At 32.4% G+C, this 20,266-nt stretch overlaps 1 protein-coding gene across 1 annotated transcript in view; it reads right to left on the minus strand.

Moving 5' to 3' along the window:
* Positions 1–17,255: 17,255 nt before the first annotated feature.
* The window catches only part of LOC107438318 (uncharacterized), a 127,480-nt gene continuing 124,469 nt past the window's right edge, over positions 17,256–20,266 (minus strand). The window contains exon 12 of the mRNA XM_071184923.2: positions 17,256–19,242. The gene's annotated coding sequence lies outside the window, so the exon portion shown is untranslated. The remainder of the gene's footprint in view (positions 19,243–20,266) is intronic.

Raw genomic sequence — 20,266 nt, forward strand, 5'->3', positions numbered from 1 at the left:
ATCTTTAGCTTGATCTTTGTGGTGTTTAGATGAGGTGGTGTAATGCAAATGAAATAAAGGAATATTCATGCGAATCATTGAGTTCTGACTGTGTAGAGACATGCAATAGGGTGATAAGACCATAATGTAAAAATATGAGGTATAATTTGAGCTAAGCTAGTATGGTGAAAATGAAGTTATGTATATGCTATTGGAATATGATGCATCACTGCAATAGTATACTGCTACTGGTCTGATATTCTTGTCTTCAGTTAAATTTTCATATAGGAATATTTCATTGAAATTTGTTGCAGAGCAAGAGCATTTTCATAGAATTTAATATTTAATTTAGCTATATGGTTGTCTATTGCATCTATTTTGAGCTCATGGTGCATTGTGTCATTTGAACTGAACTGAACTGTATAAAACATCTGCGTACCTGAGGCCGCTTGCAGCCCTTTTCCCATTCATCTTTAGCTTGATCTTTGTGGTGTTTAGATGAGGTGGTGTAATGCAAATGAAGTAACGGAATATTCATGCGAATCATTGAGTTCTGACTGTGTAGAGACATGCAATAGGGTGATAAGACCATAATGTAAAAATATGAGGTATAATTTGAGCTAAGCTAGTATGGTGAAAATGAAGTTATGTATATGCTATTGGAATATGATGCATCACTGCAATAGTATACTGCTACTGGTCTGATATTCTTGTCTTCAGTTAAATTTTCATATAGGAATATTTCATTGAAATTTGTTGCAGAGCAAGAGCATTTTCATAGAATTTAATATTTAATTTAGCTATATGGTTGTCTATTGCATCTATTTTGAGCTCATGGTGCATTGTGTCATTTGAACTGAACTGAACTGTATAAAACATCTGCGTACCTGAGGCCGCTTGCAGCCCTTTTCCCATTCATCTTTAGCTTGATCTTTGTGGTGTTTAGATGAGGTGGTGTAATGCAAATGAAGTAACGGAATATTCATGCGAATCATTGAGTTCTGACTGTGTAGAGACATGCAATAGGGTGATAAGACCATAATGTAAAAATATGAGGTATAATTTGAGCTAAGCTAGTATGGTGAAAATGAGGTTATGTATATGCTATTGGAATATGATGCATCACTGCAATAGTATACTGCTACTGGTCTGATATTCCTGTCTTCAGTTAAATTTTCATATAGGAATATTTCATTGAAATTTGTTGCAGAGCAAGAGGTAGCATTTTCATAGAATTTAATATTTAATTTAGCTATATGGTTGTCTATTGCATCTATTTTGAGCTCATGGTGTATTGTGTCATTTGAACTGAACTGAACTGTATAAAACATCTGCGTACCTGAGGCCGCTTGCAGCCCTTTTCCCATTCATCTTTAGCTTGATCTTTGTGGTGTTTAGATGAGGTGGTGTAATGCAAATGAAGTAAAGGAATATTCATGCGAATCATTGAGTTCTGACTGTGTAGAGACATGCAATAGGGTGATAAGATCATAATGTAAAAATATGAGGTATAATTTGAGCTAAGCTAGTATGGTGAAAATGAGGTTATGTATATGCTATTGGAATATGATGCATCACTGCAATAGTATACTGCTACTGGTCTGATATTCTTGTCTTCAGTTAAATTTTCATATAGGAATATTTCATTGAAATTTGTTGCAGAGCAAGAGGTAGCATTTTTATACAATTTAATATTTAATTTAGCTATATGGTTGTCTATTGCATCTATTTTGAGCTCATGGTGTATTGTGTCATTTGAACTGAACTGAACTGTATAAAACATCTGCGTACCTGAGGCCGCTTGCAGCCCTTTTCCCATTCATCTTTAGCTTGATCTTTGTGGTGTTTAGATGAGGTGGTGTAATGCAAATGAAGTAACGGAATATTCATGCGAATCATTGAGTTCTGACTGTGTAGAGACATGCAATAGGGTGATAAGACCATAATGTAAAAATATGAGGTATAATTTGAGCTAAGCTAGTATGGTGAAAATGAGGTTATGTATATGCTATTGGAATATGATGCATCACTGCAATAGTATACTGCTACTGGTCTGATATTCTTGTCTTCAGTTAAATTTTCATATAGGAATATTTCATTGAAATTTGTTGCAGAGCAAGAGGTAGCATTTTTATAGAATTTAATATTTAATTTAGCTATATGGTTGTCTATTGCATCTATTTTGAGCTCATGGTGTATTGTGTCATTTGAACTGAACTGAACTGTATAAAACATCTGCGTACCTGAGGCCGCTTGCAGCCCTTTTCCCATTCATCTTTAGCTTGATCTTTGTGGTGTTTAGATGAGGTGGTGTAATGCAAATGAAGTAAAGGAATATTCATGCGAATCATTGAGTTCTGACTGTGTAGAGACATGCAATAGGGTGATAAGACCATAATGTAAAAATATGAGGTATAATTTGAGCTAAGCTAGTATGGTGAAAATGAGGTTATGTATATGCTATTGGAATATGATGCATCACTGCAATAGTATACTGCTACTGGTCTGATATTCTTGTCTTCAGTTAAATTTTCATATAGGAATATTTCATTGAAATTTGTTGCAGAGCAAGAGGTAGCATTTTTATAGAATTTAATATTTAATTTAGCTATATGGTTGTCTATTGCATCTATTTTGAGCTCATGGTGTATTGTGTCATTTGAACTGAACTGAACTGTATAAAACATCTGCGTACCTGAGGCCGCTTGCAGCCCTTTTCCCATTCATCTTTAGCTTGATCTTTGTGGTGTTTAGATGAGGTGGTGTAATGCAAATGAAGTAAAGGAATATTCATGCGAATCATTGAGTTCTGACTGTGTAGAGACATGCAATAGGGTGATAAGACCATAATGTAAAAATATGAGGTATAATTTGAGCTAAGCTAGTATGGTGAAAATGAGGTTATGTATATGCTATTGGAATATGATGCATCACTGCAATAGTATACTGCTACTGGTCTGATATTCTTGTCTTCAGTTAAATTTTCATATAGGAATATTTCATTGAAATTTGTTGCAGAGAAAGAGGTAGCATTTTTATAGAATTTAATATTTAATTTAGCTATATGGTTGTCTATTGCATCTATTTTGAGCTCATGGTGTATTGTGTCATTTGAACTGAACTGAACTGTATAAAACATCTGCGTACCTGAGGCCGCTTGCAGCCCTTTTCCCATTCATCTTTAGCTTGATCTTTGTGGTGTTTAGATGAGGTGGTGTAATGCAAATGAAGTAAAGGAATATTCATGCGAATCATTGAGTTCTGACTGTGTAGAGACATGCAATAGGGTGCTAAGACCATAATGTAAAAATATGAGGTATAATTTGAGCTAAGCTAGTATGGTGAAAATAAGGTTATGTATATGCTATTGGAATATGATGCATCACTGCAATAGTATACTGCTACTGGTCTGATATTCTTGTCTTCAGTTAAATTTTCATATAGGAATATTTCATTGAAATTTGCTGCAGAGCAAGAGGTAGCATTTTCATAGAATTTAATTTAGCTATATGGTTGTCTATTGCATCTATTTTGAGCTCATGGTGTATTGTGTCATTTGAACTGAACTGAACTGTATAAAACATCTGCGTACCTGAGGCCGCTAGCAGCCCTTTTCCCATTCATCTTTAGCTTGATCTTTGTGGTGTAATGCAAATGAAGTAAAGGAGTATTCATGCGGATCATTGAGGTTTTGACTGTGTAGTTATAAGCAGTAGGGTGATAAGACCATATTGTAAGAGTATGAACTTTACCTAAGCTGATATGATAAAAATGAGGTTATGTATATACTATTGATGTCGGGAATATGATGCATCAGTGCAATAGTATACTGCTACTTGTCTGATATTCTTGTCTTCAGTTAAATTTTCATATAGGAATAGTTCATTGAAATTTGCTACCGGGCAAGAGGTGGCTTTTTCGTAGAATTTGTTATTTAATTTAGCTATATGGTAGTCTATTGCATTTATTTTGAGATCATGGTGTATTGCGTTATTTCTTACGAACCATCTGGCTTTTGCTATCCTTCTTAGCATTTTATTCTGTTAGACTATTAATTAATTTTGTTGAGTTTGTGTAATATTTGTCAAGACTGATGAACTATATTTCAGTTATCTTGCGGTGACACATATAAAGAGTAGGATATTGCCAGCCTACCTTGGAATAAAATGCTTACTATAACATAATATAATATTGTTACATAATAATATATTAATATATTATATTTCGAAAGAAATTTCAAAACAATAAAGAAAATTGTAATTTTAAAGTATTATGTTTTTACAGTTGAATTTGTATATTATCTAAGAACTCGCGATTACCCATAATAAAATCCATTATAATATTTTTTCTTCTTTTTTTTATGCAAACTTATAAGTTAGGAAGCAATTACACCAAAACTTCCGAGTTCGCGATATTTAGGAGGAAAATTCTGAAAACAAGAACCTTCAACAAAAATTACACAATTGCTGTGAATTAAAACATAGGTTTCCTATTTTATTTTATTTTATAACCGTCGTTGAACAGCCGACCCAATTTAGAGTTTACGACCACTAATGTTCAACTCCGTTGCCTTGTAAATTTGAACCAATCCAGAAGACAAGGAAACTCCTGGATCAGTACCCCTAGAGGTATGATTTGTTATGGAGGCACGGAGGACTTTGTGACTGGCAGATTTAATCAGCAATTATTCTTACAGATTTCTACATGGTTTTTTTTAATATCCCAATATTTTTAATATTGATGGCTCTGGGGATACAGCTTTCGCCTTCCTATAAGGTAAACCGGATTCGAATCCCAGCGCTTTCTGGTTAATACGAATTCCGCATCCAGCTTGTACCTACCACAGTGCTGACGTAAAATATCCTCATTGGTAGACGGATCATGGGTTAAAGTCAGGCTAACCTTGGGAGGTTTTCGTGGTTTTCCTCTCCGTGTAACGCAAATTCTGGTTAGTTATATCAAAAAGGCCCCCTAAAGGCATAAAGTTCTCTCAATCCTTGGTCCAGGAATTCCCTTGTCTTCTGAATTAGGTTCAAGACTACAAGGCTACGGAGATGAACATTAGTAGTCGTAAACCCAAAAGTTGGGTCAGCTGTTCAATAACGGTTATAAATTCTTTTTCTTCTAAATTTTATAAAATTTTATTTCTATTTAAAATTTATAAAATATTTTTAATATAGGTTGCTGTAGCTCAGTAGATAGAGCACTCGCCTCTCCAATGGGGTACCCGGATTCGAATCTCAGGTTTTACTAGCCATGCAAAATCGGCACCAGGTTCGTATCGACCACAGTGCTGACTTAAAATATCCTCATTGGTAGACGGATCTTGAGTTAGAGTCCCCTTGCCGTCAGGCTAGCCGTGGGGGGGAAATCGTGGTTTTATCTTTCAATGTAACGCAAATGCAGGTTAGTTCCATCAAAAAGTGTTCCACGAAGACAAATTTCTCTAGGAGTTCCCTTGTCTTCTGGATTGGATTCAAAATTACAAGGCTACGGAGTTGAACATTCATAGTCGTAAACCCAAAATTGGGTCGGCTGTTCAACCAGTGGCACCCATCCCCCCCAAGCTCTTGGGCGCATTCCTCCCCCCCCCCCAAAAAAAAATTTGCTAACTTCCCCCTTCCATGTTATCTTGTTCGAAATAGTTCTACTTTGCCAGTTGCTTCTTTTATTTAAGTACTTTAAAAAAAATTCTCTCGTCTAAATTTCCCCCCAAACTATTCGTTTTATTTAGTGTAAAAATTCCCCCCCCCCAAGCTTTAAGTGGGCGCTTCGTGCGCCCACCTTCCCCCCTGATGGGGGCCCCCAAGAGTTCAACGGTGGTTATAAAATAAATATTTTTAATTCGATACTATTAAAACATCTGAATCTTGAATCGCTTATTTGGATAATAATCTTTCAATGCGCGCGTTTGATTTGGGCGATTTCTTTGTAAATTCATGTTGTTTTTCGAACCATTTTTTTTTTTTTTTTTTTGTCGTTCTACTTTTGGATTTCAACATAATTTTAAAATCTCTGTATTTTTAAATAGGAACTACAATGATTCATGAATTTCGAATCGCGCATGTGAATAATCACCTATGAATTCTTCATAACACCGATTTCATCTTTCTTCGTAAATCCATGTGGTTTTTCAAAAATCACCGTAACTCATTTCTTAATCGTTTTTGAAATCCTGCTACATTTAATCAGATATTATAGCGTAAATAAATTTCAAATCCGCATTTGAATAAAAATTTTGACGCGTTCGTTCGATTTGCGTTAATTTTGTCTTGAATTCACAGATTTTTTTATTTATTTATTTTTTTTTTTTTACTTATGGATTTCTAAACTATTTTTAAGATCCTGATATTTTTAAATCGAAATTTTCACAACTCATGAATCTCGAATCGAGAACGTGAGTAATCAATCACCTTTCGATTTTCGACCACGTGAGTTTAATTTTGTATCAATTTCATCATAAATCCATGTGGTTTTCCGTTGTTATTCTTATTCCGCCTCAGTTATTTTTAAGGATTTCAACATGATTTTTTAAGCTCATATTTTTTATCTAGATATAGTTAGGAAACTCGGAATCAGAAATTATAGAAACGCGCGACAGTGCGAAGATAAGGAAAAATATGATATATCTCCAATGATTGCTGAAAACAAAGACAAGAACGTGACAAAGCATTACACTCGAGTTCAATTCTTAGAGCGATGTTTTTAACATAAATATTGAACTATAAAAAAATGCCAGCTCGTATTTGAAAAGCTAAATATATAGTCACCACTCAAAATTTATTGGTAACCAATGGTGACCGAACGACCGCATTTCCCGTGCCCTGCATATCTATGTTATTTTATTATTTTTCGCCCGGTAAACGTCAAAAAAGATACTACTAGGCAAAAATTCAAGGACTTCATGATTTTATAACTGAGCAATCGAAAGAAAAAATAACTGTTGCCATTTTAGTTTTTACAATATTATTAAGGTAATATAAATATTCAGTATTGATGTATGAAATAAAATAAAATGTTTGCTCAACCAATAATCGAACTAAATTTGAACTTTCTTTTTTTAAATAAACTTTATTATAAATAAAAACCCTTTTAGAAAATACCCTTTTAGTTTTTTATAACAGCTCTTTTTTCTGTTCTCTTATTTTACGACCAAACAATGTAATTATTTTAAAAAATCGAAGTAGAAAGACGAATATATCTGCGTCATTTCTTTCGTTCGTCATGCTTTTGAAAAGAAAAAGAAAAGAAGGGTACTATTTGGTCAAAAATTCAATAAATTCGTGATCCAATAATTGTGCGATGGAGTACGAAATAATGGTTGCCATTTTATTTGTTGCGATATAAAAGTTAACAATTCCAAAGCACTTAAAAAGCGCAGACGATGCAATTCTGAGGACTTCAATTCAGATAGTTATTATTCATTTATTCTTATATTTATAAAAGAAATAAAAATGGAGAGAATGAATAATTTCGCCATGAAATGAAAATATGAATGAGATCTAAACAGTACCTATTCAACGAGAAACATAACAGTTAAGTAATATGACTACAATGTAGAGTTTGAAATAAGCAATCGATCTTTTGTAAGTAAAACCACCTGGGTCCCCGAAAAACAACCAACCACACAACTATCCCAAGAATTGAGATTTATTTTTAAATAGGATTTAGATTCTTTGTTTTATCTGTTGTTCTTTTTCTTCTTTTTTTTTCTTTCTCTAGTTTCAAAAATGTTTCGATGTTACCTCTCTCTTCTTCTTTTTTTTTTTTTTTTTTCGTTCTTTAGTTTGAAAACCGATTTTTAAATTACGAAAGAAATTCGTTTATATGAAACTTAACCAATAACGTAACCGATCTGAACTCAAATTAAACTTTAATTCAGTGTTGGATGATAATACAAGTTTAAATCGTTTTCTGACCTCTACAACCATAATTTATCTGCAAATACAATTTAACTAAAATCGAAATTCTCATCTTTTTCCAACTCACTCAAATTTAAAGATTCATTCAAGGAAATTACAGGCATAGGGATAATACAAGTTTAATCAGTTTTCTGAACATTTCCAACATAAATCTCCAAATACAATTTATCTTTAATCGAAATTCCCATCACTTTCCAACTAGCTACAGTGCTCAAATTTCGAGGCAATTTTGGGCACACGGTGCTATTTTAATTGCTTTAGGTGTAAATCATGATAAGCGTAGCTTTTTTTATTTTCTAGTTTACTTTCTTATTTTTCTAGTTTACTTTCTTATTTTTCTAGTTTACAATTATTTTAATCACTTATACAGGGTTATTCATAATTCCATCCGGGGTTTCGAAGAGTTATAGTAAAGAAAGGAAGACGAATATGGCAAGAACATATGAATTATTCCGAAAGTATTCAAGTTTTAATTTAAGCAGTTGCCGGTAGACGGCAGTAACATGTACCACTGAACCCAGTTGTAGTAAAGAAAAATGTCGTTTACAGGCGGAGGGAATTATGAATAACCCTGTATTATTAACAATTAAGAACCTGGAAAAACGAGTACATATTTTAATTGGTCTTGTTACGTATTAAGGCAAACTAAGCCCCTTCATCACATAATATGACATAAAAAAAAACAAGTCTTAATATACAGCAAGCTTAAAGGAAATTGTCTTCGAAATAAAATGAAAAAGAATTACAGATCTCGATAGGATTTATACTTTTTATGAAACTTTTTATAAGAAGTCGACGTTCTGATTAATGAAAAAAAAGTAGTATTTTCTCTGACTTAGCTTTTTACACTCAATTGGCGTTCTCTAAAAAAAAAAAAGATAATCATGCTGATAAAAAATGAGAAAACCAATACCGTAGGCTCTTTTCTTTTTTATCATGTATCTTTTTTTTAATATAAAAAAATGACTCATGCGGACAGAAAGATTTGTCCGAAATAGATTGTGTATTTATAACTGTCATTGCTAAGTGTAACTCATATTTCACTCGATCTAGCTAGAGAAATCTAGTCACAAATAACGAAGAAAACTTCCTGATAATTGAAATATATTTATTTGGTTTATAGTTTATAATATCCACCACGAAGATAAATGTCACAGAACAATTTTGCTTTTCGACATTTTATTAAAATTTCTTATGCTTTGCAGGTTATTCTGATACTTTCAGCAAGCTAAGATCATGCGATCACTCAAACTTTGCAATAAAAATTAAATCATAAGGTGGTTAAAGGAAAAAGTTTTTGTGGGGGAGGGGGGAACATACTTTTTTTGCATCGCTTGTTGTAAAAATCATTAATCAGTCCATGATTTTTACGCACATTTCTTAGTTTATTTAATGTAAGGTTTAAAAATGCTCAAAATATTAAACAAAGAAAATCCTTAGAAAATTTGATCTAATATTCGGATTTTTGCATAAGAGACAATTTTAATGGATCAAAAGTTGCGTTTTATTTATGCAGGGTGCGTAGCCAAATCTTTCAACAAAAAATAAGTACCTTTTAAGTACTTTTTAAGCACTATATACATTAACAAAATGTAAAATAATTTTCAAAGACTTTACATGATCATGATAAAAGAACTAGTTTCTGATAAAGAACTCCTTCTCTGATTATATTAGCGATTATAAAATGATCAAGATGCTTTCCAGTTCGATATCGGAGAGTGGAAAATGAAGCCTGAAATTGAGAATATCTTGCAAAATGCAGCAGAGTAGCGTATGAGAGAGCAAAAATCTCACCGAACCCAGCTCAGTCGATGCACACAGGGCCGTCTTTAAACTATTTGAGGCCCTGGGCACATTAGGATCATGGGGCCCCTATGACCTTGAGAAAACACTATTTAGTTACAATAGATAAAGAAAGACAAACAAGGTTCTAAATTTATTTTTATTTAGTTACTAGCTATAAAAAAATAGGAAATATAAAAAATAATCTACAAAAGTAACTCGCTTAACTTAAAATCCTTAGATTAATTCTATGTTGATTGCAAAGGTACCCTTCTAGATTTAAGATGAGCAAAATCGTTAATCACTTCTTCAAAATCTATGGTATTGAGAATATCACATTCTATGGACATCAGCGACAAACTATTTAATCTCTCTTGAAGCATTGTACTTCTTAATTCATTTTTTATTCGTTTCAATTTGGAGAAGGAGCGTTCTCCGCTGCAGTTAGTTACCATCATGCTTAAAAATATTCTCAATGCAATTTCTACGTTAGGAAATGTGTCTTCAATTTTGTTTTGCTTTAATAGATTATATACTTCCTGTACACTGTTAGATGCTTCATTTTCACTCTGAACATTTATTAAGTATTCTTTTAAATGTTGACATTCTATTTCTAACTCTTTTTCATTTACATCTTCGTGATAGATTTGAGAAAATTCTTTGCATCCTTGTCGTATCTCTTCGGAATTCAGAGTTTTTAAGTGAAAAAATAAACTAAAACGTTGACTGACGATCTCATATGAACTTTGTCGCTGTTTTAGATGAACACTCAAGGTATCGATTATTGGGAGAAAGGTTTCTACGTTGAATCGCTCTTTTCCATTCAATTGGACTGATGGCGCAGAGCCATCAAAAAAACTCTGCCGTGAGCTTCTACGTCTTGTTCTTTGAGATAGATCCTTGTAGTCAGATTCTGGGTTATTTTCTTTGGCAGATGATTCGAAGTTATCAAATTTATCCCTGAGGTTAGTAATAAAATCATAAAGTGAAGTCAACAAATTGGTTGCAACGTCCAGTGTTATTGTTTCTTTCTGAAGATAATTACTTGTTTTGTCTATTCTTTCCAATATAGTGCTCCAGATTTCCGTCAGTATAATAAATTCTAGATTTCCCATTTTTCTAGACAGACTAAGGGCTTCGTCTCTTGTTTCTCGTGCCTGTTCAGTATCGTTTGCGATGGTGATTAAAGCTTCTAATATTCTTTTATAACCCCCATGCAAAGCACTTACTGCATCAGCTCGGGCTGACCATCTGGTTTGTGAAAGACTCTTAACAACTTTTTTTGAACCTAAATGTTCTGTTAACATATTCCATCTGTGGGTAGAGCCCGAAAAAAAGTTGTACACTTTCTGAACTATTTCAAAAAACTGTGATGCCTCCGGTACACACCCAGCAGCATGGACACCTACCAAGTTTAGTGAATGTCCTGCACATGGTATAAAGGTGGCAAATTCACATTTTTCCTTGATTCTTGTTTGTAGACCACTATACTTTCCCGACATATTTGAAGCATTGTCGTAGCTTTGTCCTCTGCAATCTTTTATGGGAATATCATGTATCTCTAAAAAATTTAAGATGGTCTCCGCTAAATACTTAGATTTATGTTCTTTAATAGGTATAAATTTTAAAAACCTTTCAACAGGAACACAGTCTTTTACGTATCGAATGATGAAAGTTAGCTGGTCAATATGAGACAGATCGGGCGTACTGTCAACGCTTATGGAAAAATATTTTGCTGATTTAACTTCATTTATAATTTTTTTTAGAACCTGTTTTCCCATTACTTCAATAAACTCATTACAGATATTTGCTGATAAATAAGAAATGTTACCCTTTCCAGGATTCCCAAATTTTTTTAAGTGATCTGCAAGAAATGGATCAAATTCACACAATAATTCCACACAACCCAAATAATTTCCATTGTTTGGAGATCCTAGGATTTCATTGTCGCCGCGAAATGGAAGCCCTCTCGATGCCAAAAATTTTACAACAGCTACAATCCGTTTAAGTACGTTTCTCCAGTAATCCACTTCCTTTTGATGTTGAGATAATAAGTCTATATCTACTCTACCAACCGCTTTACTTCGTGCCAGATAAGTCATCATAGATTGCTTATGCGCTGGGCTATTTTCATGTGTTAAAATTATGTGATTAATATGCTTCCAATCATTACATCCATTCCGAGAGCAAAGATTAACATCAGTTGGGTTAAATAAGCAGCATGAAAAACAAAATACAGAGCATTTGGAAGGCGAATACAGCAACCATTTTCTTTCGACGCTTTCATTGTTCTTTAATTTGCGAATAAATAATGCTTTGTTGAAATATCTCGTTACTAATTTATTACCATCTTTGTATGTTCTGGATGCCTCGGAAAAGTCAGAATCTTTATTTTGAAAATATACTGGTCCCTTACGAATTAAAATTTCGCGATTTATTTCAACAAACTTTTCGTGAAAATAATCGGCGGGATCGTGCGATATTAATTCTTCTGTGTTGGAAAACTGCTGTTCAATTGACACAGTTGGAGTTGTCGGTTTTAGTGAAGTCACTGAAGTCGTTGCACTTTCGTCGTAGGAATAGTCGCTTTCTGATTCAATCTCTTTTTCAAAATTGGAACATGAAGGTTTAGAAATTCCCGCAATTTGTAATTGAGCTGAGTCATCATGTGGAACATTTATGAGTTGATTGCTACTTACAGAAGTTTCTCCAGTAGTAGTAGTAAAATATGATGTTAATTTTGGTAACTTTTCAATTACTTCTTTCTGATGTAGAGCTTTTTTCCTTTTTTCAGATCCACTAGGATATGACCGTTTCGACATTTTATATTATAATTCACTATTTAATTAATTTTATAACGAAAATATTCGCTAACACAAAACAGACAAAACGACGATTTAATCAAACAATACTATTTTTTTTTATCAGAGCTCGAGCACAGTCAGTAACAAACTAACAACTACAAACAAAACAAACGCCACAACATCGCAGACAAATACTTGAAGGGAATTCCCGTTCGTCAAGTCAAACGACGATCGGGAATTCCCCTTTTTTGTCTTTGGTATTACGAATGACGTTCGAATAGGTTTCTTTAAGACATAAACCACACCGCATCAAATAATTCTTTTTTTAATTTAATAATTTTTTTTTAAATTGTATTCTTATACTTACATATAGGTATTTAAATTAACCTAAACATACTAATATCGGAAAAACTCATTTTTGAGAGAGAGTGGAGTATTATACCCTGTTTATTTATTAGTTTGATCTTTCTTTTTGACAGATGTCAAATCTGAAATCGATATAACTTTGCAACGACGAACAATATCTTCTTATTTTAATAATATTAAAAATTGATAATAATCATAAGAATAGACACACAACATAAAAGTACCTGTTAAGGACTCAAGCATTTTCCGAAAGTCTTAAGTGGTTTTTATTGCTTCGAGGTAAAATTTAAATAGAAAAACTGAAAACAATGGTTTCTTACCTACCCAATGTTTTTATGTCTAGTGCAATAAAATTGATTGACGAATGAATTTATTTATTTTGAATAGTTTAAAACATACATACAGCCACATATTTAGCCAACACATTTTTTACACCAATAGATATTTTCTGTTTCCCATCACTGACCCATCTGTCAAAAAGTTCAAGCTATGTTGTACAAGGTATAGCTATCCGCATGCGGCAAACTAAAGCTAATATAATAAGCGTAGGTATTGTAGTAAGTCATTATCATCAGATTTTTCAAAATTAATGTTTTTCGGTAATAATGTATCGGTTATCATTTGGTAATCTGGCAGGAACTAGGGGGCCCCATTCGATCGCGGGGCCCTGGGCACGTGCCCATAGTGCCCAGTGGGGAAGAGGGGCCTGGATGCACATGTGGACTCGCAAGTTTTTAATCAAACATGTAAAATGATTAGAGCTTTCATACGCTACCGACCGACGGTACGCATAAATGGATAGTGGTTGAATGAATTGTGAAAACGTTGAATAGAACGATGTGAAAAGCACGCTTTTGCATAATACATGGCGAAAATAGACATGGTAAAGAAAAAAATCTCCTTTTCGAAAATGGAAAATTAGGCACTTTTTAATAACGAAAAACGAAAATCGAAAATAAGCACCTTTAAGCACTTTTTAAAAACGCTACGCACCATGTTATACTCTTAATTAATGCCAACGATCTTTTTAAAATTATGAATTAACAGAAAATCACACTTTTTACGAATGAACGTACATTTGTTAACGGTTTTGGTTTTCAAATCATTTCTGTATTATGGATTTTTTTCCCCCGAGTTTTAAAATTGAGTGATGGAACCGTAATTATTGGCCAGGATACCTTAGTTGACAGGGCTCTGGACTCAGGTTCGTGAGAACGGCAGTTCGAATCCAGCCGGCCGAAGACTCCACGGGTAGTAAATAAGGACTGGTGAACGTTAAATCTTTCGGGTCACAAAACCCTCCATGTTCCCATAACAAATTATACCTCTGGTAGTACTGGATTGGAGATTGATCGTTCTCTGGTTCAGGTCAAAATTACGATCTGTTGATGAATGAATGGATGCATGAATATATCCGCCCAATAAACGAGTGCGACGTATGGGTGTGACTGAAGTCGAATTCTTGGTTACAGCAATCGCCCCCCTGTGCCTTAATGGCCTACAACAACAACCGTAATTGCTCAGTGGTTAAAGGCACTGAACTTGGCTCAGGACGATTGTAAGTGAATTGAAAACAACAGGATAGATATACTTGATCCAAAAATAGATTTAAGGACAGGGTGTGAATTTAAAAGTGTGAGAAAGCATTTCGATTAGAATAATAAAATAAAAGAAAAGGATTAACATAAAAAGATGAGTTGAAGCTTGAGGGATCAATTCATTTTACTCTTTTTGTTATTAACTTTCTTCAAAGAATCACATTAGTTGTAAGAGAAAATAAATTCTAGTATCTTAACAACTGGACCCATATTGGAGAGAAAACCAGCATTTCCATCCTAAACAAATTAAAACTCTTGTTCCTTTCAGCATAATATTCACCGGCAGTGGATTCCAGGGAGCGTAGCCAAATTATTCAACTAAAAATAAGCACCTTTTAAGCACTCAAAAAATATTTTAAAGCACTTTAAAAAAATATTATAACTAGACAGGGTTGGAAAGTTTTTGACAATTGACGGTTTTATCTTGTTTTAACCGTCATGTGTAAAAAGAAAAAAAAACCATTTCGGCATTGTTTTTGACAATTGTCAAAAATCATGAATTATGCAAAACGAATGGCGTTTTAATACGCTACGGACTGACAATATAGAAAATAGATTGAAATACAGTACACTCTCTATTATCCGTGCTCATTCCAGGGTCACACGAAAAATATAAAGAGAAACATTTTCAGGATTAAAAAAATTTGATCCGTGAAGTTATAACACTACCAAATTTTTGGAAGCAATATTCGTTATTGGATTGCAGTATATGGAATATCAGTAGCATGGTCAAAGGTAAAATCGTCTACATTATCACGATCTTGGAGAAGGATCATATCGCTTGATGAACAATCTTCTTCAGATGTTCAAGAAAAATATGATAACAGTATTCTCGAACAAGCAAAAAAATCTAAGGTTTCGAAATTCTTGATGAAGAAAATTTCGAAGATTGGTTTCAAAGTGATGCATGTGAGCCTGACTTCCAGCATTTGACAAATGAAGACATCGTTATGTTGTTAAATCAAATAGTGATGATAGTAACTGATGCAGAAGATATAGTAAATGAAGGAAATACAATTTCTCATTCTGCTGCTCTGTGGAAACTTTATTAGATTATATGGGAGGATTTGATTACGGTAACATTACTGCGGTTCGTAAAATATGTGTATCGATATATGGCGAAGACGCATTACACATTTTTTAAAAGGAAAATTCCTAGTTTGATGTTATACAGCATGCAAATGTCAGTAATTTTTATATTTTTTGTACTGATATTGATTTTTTCTTAAATAAAAGGAGTTTCGGATTATCCGTGTCTTTCGATTGTCCCTGTGACCTGTCCCGGTGATTAACCCGGATAAACGGGAGTGCACTGTAGATTGGGATTGAATTAATTGTGAAAACGTTGAATGGAACAATCTGAACTGTATCTTTTTGCACAATTCGAGGCAAAAATCAACATAATGAAGGAAAAAATCTCATTTTGAAAAAAGGGAAAATTAAGCACTTTTTAAAAACACCCAATGAAAAAAGCACCTTTAAGGGCTTTTAAAAAACGAAAATCAAAAATAAGCACTTTTTAAAAACGCTATGCACCCTGGATTCCTTCTCACATCGGTCTCTATGGCAACGACTTAGCAGCCAGCCGCACCCTACCTCTTCTGATCTCATCTATCTTGAACTTCACTCCCTAAAGAAATCCTAGCGTCTCAGGGACTGGCTGTCCCCCCCCCCCCACACCATTGGTACAAAGGAAATAAGCCTGGAGTTTCTTCCACTCTTCTCTATGAAAGGTAGAGTCTGCACCACCCTCTCCAACCTAACTACCGGCCATCTAAAAGGTTTACTATTTTTCTGAAAGAACTAAAACCTACCCCCTCTGCCCTAAATGCCATCTACACCGGGCTTCTGCCGATCATATCCTGGACTGTCTTGGTCTCCTCTGGAAAGACATCTACTCTACTCTACTCCTCTTTTGGTCTTAGATTTCATTCAGGCCAACGGGTTCATAGATCTGGTCTGACTTCGTCAGGCCAGAAGAGGATAAGCAACAACAACATAAATTCTAGTTCTCGGTAGAAATCGTTTAAAACATACAGATATTTAGGACAAGGCATAAGCGTGACATTTCGATGATTTTTATACTTAAATTTAAAACAAAAATAAACACGTTAGTATAATATAATATTAGAAATATAATGTAAAAGGAGTATAAGAATTCGGCTTGTGAATAAAGGAATGTTTTAATTGTTCAAAACTTGACTAAAATATTGATTCAGTTGCTGTTGTTGTAGTTCATTTACATCGCACTAAAGCTCCCTGAGGATGATCCGAAGACATGCCATCACAATTTTGATCCTCTGCAGAGGGGATGGCACCCCCAGCTTCGGTAGCCCGACGACCTGCACGAGAAGTCGAGAACTTTAAGGTAGAACAGTTTCACTAGGACCAATACCGCACACCCTCGGTCCCTACGCAGACTAATCCAAATGGTCACCCACCCGCACACTGACCGCAGCTAGTGATGCTTGACTTCGGTGATCTGCTGGGAACCGCGTCTTAACGACCAGTCTACTGAGGGACAATATTGATTCAGAACACTTATAATCCCTAATTTGTTGAATCACCCATATACACTTAGGAGCCAAAAGTCATGGGATACCTGATAATATAGTATGGCTAATTTTAAGTTCTGCATATAAAAACATTAATTTATCAGGTATGCCATCAATATTGCCTTTTTTACGTAGGAGTGATTTTAAACAATGGTCAATTTTGGTCATGTAAACATTAACATTTAAAGATTTCGTAATAAATCCTATGTTAAACTATAACTCATTTAAAATAATTCAGGCAAACCAGAATTTACATTTCATAAAATAGTTTATTCAACTCTATTCCAAGCTCTGTTGTCACAGTTTATTTCATAAAAATATCATTTCTTACAATCAATAGTTACATTCAAAGCTTATTCAAAACACATTTAAAACTTGTTATTCAAACCATTTTCAATGTAAATATACATTCTATTTATTTTTTTAGACAACTTATGCAAAATACTTGTTCAGCCATAAGATATGTTTTGTAGAAAAGCCATCATGTTAATTTTATATATTTTTTGGTTTGAATTTTATATGAAAAGGTTTGTTTAGTTCATGTATTTAACAGTATATAAAAATATTGTCAATAAAAATTTCACATAGAGTAGCAAATACAAGAATCTTGTTATTTATTATGTTTTTACTTTGTACCAAATTTCCTGAAGTATAAATATGAAAGAAAAACAATCCTATTTATGAATGATTCCTTTGACCAATTTCTGAGTTCAAATTCATTAACAAATATTCATCTTCATTATTACAGTACTGATTTTAGAATGCAAACAAACAAGTTTATTTTCCATAAAACAATGCTAAAGCCAAAAATTAATTTTTATTGTTAAAAGAAAATGCTTAAAAAGCAATACATTTTCAAATATTCTCTTTTAAATTACTAAAAATTAAGATTTTTCAAGTTTACACCTTAACATTTTCATCTATGCATTATTGTCCAATTTATGATTTATTTATATCAAAAACTTTAAAAGAAAAACCAAAAAAATTCGATGTTTTAACTTTAATTTTTATATATTTTGATATTAATTCATAATGCATTGTGAAATGGTAAACAATTGAAAGATCTTCACAATTCCAAAATCTGCTTGACAATGGTATGAAGATTTGAGAATTTACTCTAACTTTTGTATGTTAAATAATTTCTTTTTATATTGAAAAAGAATATGTTCTAAAATGTTTTGAAATATTCAAAAAAATAAATAAAATTTGGCAATTGATGAAACATTCAAAAATTTCTCAAGACAAGAAAAAAGATACAAAGCCGCAACTTAATTAATAACCAAGGTCATTTCCTTGTGCAGATTCTCAGAATTTTTTTTAAATATTATTCAATAAGTTAACATGCTTATATAACTAAAGACATATTCTAAAGAGTCAAAAGATATAAGAAAAAACAATTTCAATCAAGATTTCACAAAACAAAAAAAAATACTGTTACATGCAGTTAAGCAAACATTAAATATAATATTAAAAATTAGTTTTATCTATCCTTTCAGAACTTAATAGAAAATTTTAGAACTTAAAATTTCAAAATCTTAAAACAGAGTATCTAACTTGATAGAATATAAAATATTTTGCATGTAAAAACATATGCTTTAATATAATTTACAGATAATCTCTATAAAGCTTTTCAGAAGCAACTAAAAAACAAAAATTCGTAAAACAGATTGAGTATTTATCTTATTTAAGCTTTAAAAAAAAATCAAATCCTCAAAGAAGTTTAACAATTACTTAAATGATCTTTATATAAAAATGTGAAACAGAAATTTTGTAAAAGTATAAAACAATTTTTAATACAGTATTTTTCCTATAAATAAATGCATAAAATATAATCAAGTTATCAAAAGTAACAATATTTCACCAAGAGAAAAGTTCATAGTTCTTTAAAATCTTAATTTTCAATACAACATCAGTTTCCTTTCAAAAAACTAAAGAAAAAAATTAAATATTTTTCTAAATCTGTACATTATATACAATCAATTTTATACAAAATCTGCAATCTACCAATAAATTATAATATAATGAAATAAGGTACTTAATCTTTGGCAGCATTTTTGATAATTAAATCTAAACTCATGAAAATTATTTTTAAAAAAATGTCACAAATAAAAGAACATAAAAATTTCAAACAAATTTAAATAAAAGCTTAAAAGTTATCAATCATCACCCATCTTAGGCTGGTTATATATAGTTTTGTTCACAAAAATACTTCGTTTGGCTCCGTTTCAATAAATTCCTATAAAGAAAAACCACATTAAATATAGATATTAACATAAATTACATACACAAAGCTATATTATCAAATACACAAAATATTGTGACAGAATCAAATATTACTATCTCTACGCTACCAATTTCAGAAAAATATCACAGATATTTGCAAACACATCCAAAGCAACTTTATACATAATCTTAGTTGCAAACACATCCAAAGCAACTTTAGGATATATAATCTTCACATCCAAAGCAACTTTAGGATATATAATCTTCACATCCAAAGCAACTTTATATATATAATCTTCACATCCAAAGCAACTTTATATATATAATCTGCATATCCAAAGCAACTTTATATAATCTTCACATCCAAAGCAACTTTATATATATAATCTGCATATCCAAAGCAACTTTAGGATATATAATCTTCACATCCAAAGCAACTTTAGGATATATAATCTTCACATCCAAAGCAACTTTAGGATATATAAGCATCACATCCAAAGCAACTTTAGGATATATAATCTTCACAGAAAAAGCAACTTTATATATAATCTTGCTAGGTGTGGGGAAAAACAAAGTGTTTGACAAGGATAAGCCTCTTAGAGGATTATAGAAAAAAATCAGAACAAGAACATTTTCCAAAAAGAAAAACAGAAGATTTTCTGGAACTGTATGCACATCCTAAGTACTAATAAAAAGGCTAAACTTAATAAAAAATTTATAGTTTACTCTACTTAAGTAGAATAAAGACTAATTTTATTTTTAATTTCAAAATTATTTTGTTTAGAAAATAAAATGTTAAGTTTCCAGTGCAATTTTTTTTAATAGACCAATTGTCAATATATTGAGGACAATATATTTACAATGTCGGTTTGTCTCTTTATTCATTCTCTAATATTTACAACTTCATAATATAAACTTTCAACATATTTAATCATCCATTTTATTTAATTTTATCTCTGTCGTTGAATGTCTGACTCAATTTTGAGTTGAAGACTATTAATTTTAAACTCCATATCCTTATAATTCTGAACCCAATC

Source organism: Parasteatoda tepidariorum, chromosome 5 (assembly GCF_982258835.1).
Source record: "Parasteatoda tepidariorum strain Cologne lab strain chromosome 5, Ptep-v5.0, whole genome shotgun sequence".
Lineage (NCBI taxonomy): Eukaryota > Metazoa > Arthropoda > Arachnida > Araneae > Theridiidae > Parasteatoda > Parasteatoda tepidariorum.